Raw genomic sequence first — 2,606 nt, 5'->3', positions numbered from 1 at the left:
TGTGCCGCCTAGAAACAATGCCAACGAATCTAGAATTCGTAACAAATCCCCGCCACGGAGAATGGCAAACAATGTTGTAGAAGTTGAAGACACCAGTGTCAGGAATTCAGAAATAAACGAACCTCCGACAAGAAGTGTCGTTAATCAGATCTTTGTTGCAAGGGAACCTGAAATTCATACTAAACCTGTCAAGGACCGGTGGTGTGAATTAATAGAGGAGAGAAATTCCCTAAAGAATAAAGAGATGGAAACCCGGAATCTTCCGGCAGAGAATATGAAAGAAAAATTGAGTGAGGTCGAGTGTCAAAGGACAGAATTGCCTAGAATTCCAGTCCGTATCAATGACAAGGAAGTCCTTGCATTGGTAGACACTGGAGCTTCAAATAATTTTATACAGCCAAAATTTGTAAAAGATGACATACCGGGAAACACTTCTTGCCCTGAAGTGATCAACATGGGATGTTTCGGCAGTGAAACTCCTAGTTTAGGCCAGGTTACTGTAGATACAGTGATCAAGGAAGTGCCTTGCCAGCTGGAGTTCACTGCAGTGGAAGGTCTCAGGGAGGAGGCTATCCTAGGAATGCCATTCTTGCAAAATAATAATGTCACGATCGACATGGCTAAAAATACATTGAGTTTGGGGGAATCCCCGGAAGTGAAAATTTCACTGAAGAGAGGAAGCCTCTCAAATCTAGAGAAGAAACAGCCTCCCGATAAACGGCGGCGAGGGAAGTCTCCACAAAAGGAGAAACGATTCATTAAAAAGCCGAAAAGGCCTTATTCGCAAAATAGAATGCCTTTTCAAGATGAAATGTCTTTTTGTCCAAAGGTTGATTTTCGCTTCGATAATAACGAGACACGTCCAGATCTTCGGGAAAAGAAACCTGGACTGGAACTGCCTCCGAAGTCGGGACCGGATATTTTATACTTGTTTGATCAATCGCGATCTCCGGAGCTTAGTGTAGAAAAGTCTCCAAATTGTAAAAATCCAGGCCGAGTGCGGAGCTGGGAGACGGCTGAGATGCCTCGGTGTGTAAATTAGTTTTAATGGGGACACAAATATTGTAAATATAGTTTTAAGGACCAATTGTAACCATTATATATATTGTATGTGTTTTTGAAAAAATAAATTGCTTCTCATGCACTTGATCTCGGATAGCTATGCAACTTCTTAGGGCAGGGGGTGTCACCAATACCCAAGAACCACAAAAATATAAAATTCGGTTTTTTAATAAAAACTAAACATTACCCTGAAATCTCATCGAAATCCGATGAGATTTAACGATATTTCAATGCATTAAACATGCAAACAAAATTATCTTCGAAATAATTCTAAGTCCAAACGGCGGACGGTAGCCTGAACGCCGATATACTCGACGTTCAGGACCAGGAGAAAAATCATTCTGGCGTTGCGCTCTCGCGGCACACACACAGAGTTCAGTTCGAGATCTTGTAGAGTGAACATCTACTGGAAGCGAAAGCTTGTACCTGTGAAGGACTACCTAAGCGATACAAGTGTGAAGTGTCTGAGAAACACAAACAATAGTTCTTCTTAGAACTAAGCGAGATTAACATCTTATGGAAAATAGTTCTTCTCAGAACTAAGAATTCGACAAACTAACCCACTTATTTTCAGGAATTTTATTCTAGAATCACAGAGAGATTAAAAATGGAAGCAGAGTGTAAAGCTTTAAGAGAGGACAATGCGAAACTCAGGGATACGTTAGACAAAATGGTAAGTCAGATAACAGACTTAAATAGGAAATTCGACCAGATACTGGCCGAAAACGTGACGCTCAGGAAAAAACTTGAGGAAAAGGAAAGAGCAAAACCAGACACAAAAGGGAAAAAACAGGAGAAGAAGCAGGAGGAAACCAAAGCCCCAGCCACGGGTAAAACCGAAAAGACAAACAAAGAGGAAAAGACCAAAAAACCCGAAGTCATCGAGAATGACAAGGAAACGGGAAGAGAAACCTCCCAGAAGAGGCAAAGGAAAACAGAGGAGACCACGGACACAGAGACGGAGGACGGTTTTATAAAAACCGAATCAAGGAAAGCCAGGAAAAGAACCGTGCGGCTAATTGCCGTAAACAATAAACCAGAAGAAATGGAGACGGAAACAGTGGCACCAACGGAAACGGAGATGCCAAACAAACAAAAACAAAAACTCCCAGAGGTACCAGTATGGCCACAAGTCCGGCCAAACCCGAATGCTGAGACACCGGAGGCGCAAACACAACCCCCAGTCGACCCATCGAAACCGCCACCGATCGTATTACACGACAAGACAAAGTGGACAGACGTGTCCAGGGAACTGAACAGGAGAAAGATAAACTTCGCGAGAGCCAAGCTCACGAGCGAAGGTATAATCATATATACAGACGAGGAAGACAGCTGGCGACGCTGCACCAAATACCTGGAGGAAACCCGACTGGACTTCCACACATACACGTTAAAAAGAGAAGTCCCACTACACGTGGTGATAAAAGGCATACCGGACAACATCGAGGCGGAAGATGTGGCAGCCGACCTCAGACGACAAGGGTACGAGGTCATAGAATGCCACAGAATGACCTCGAGGAAAACAAAACAGAGCCTCCCGCTCT

Source organism: Leptinotarsa decemlineata, unplaced genomic scaffold, assembly GCF_025532065.1.
Source record: "Leptinotarsa decemlineata unplaced genomic scaffold, Ldec_3_MD MMD2_tig00026374_RagTag_RagTag, whole genome shotgun sequence".
Classification (NCBI taxonomy): Eukaryota; Metazoa; Arthropoda; class Insecta; order Coleoptera; family Chrysomelidae; genus Leptinotarsa; species Leptinotarsa decemlineata.
The sequence above is the reverse complement of the archived record's forward strand: the minus strand, read 5'-3'. Positions refer to the sequence as shown.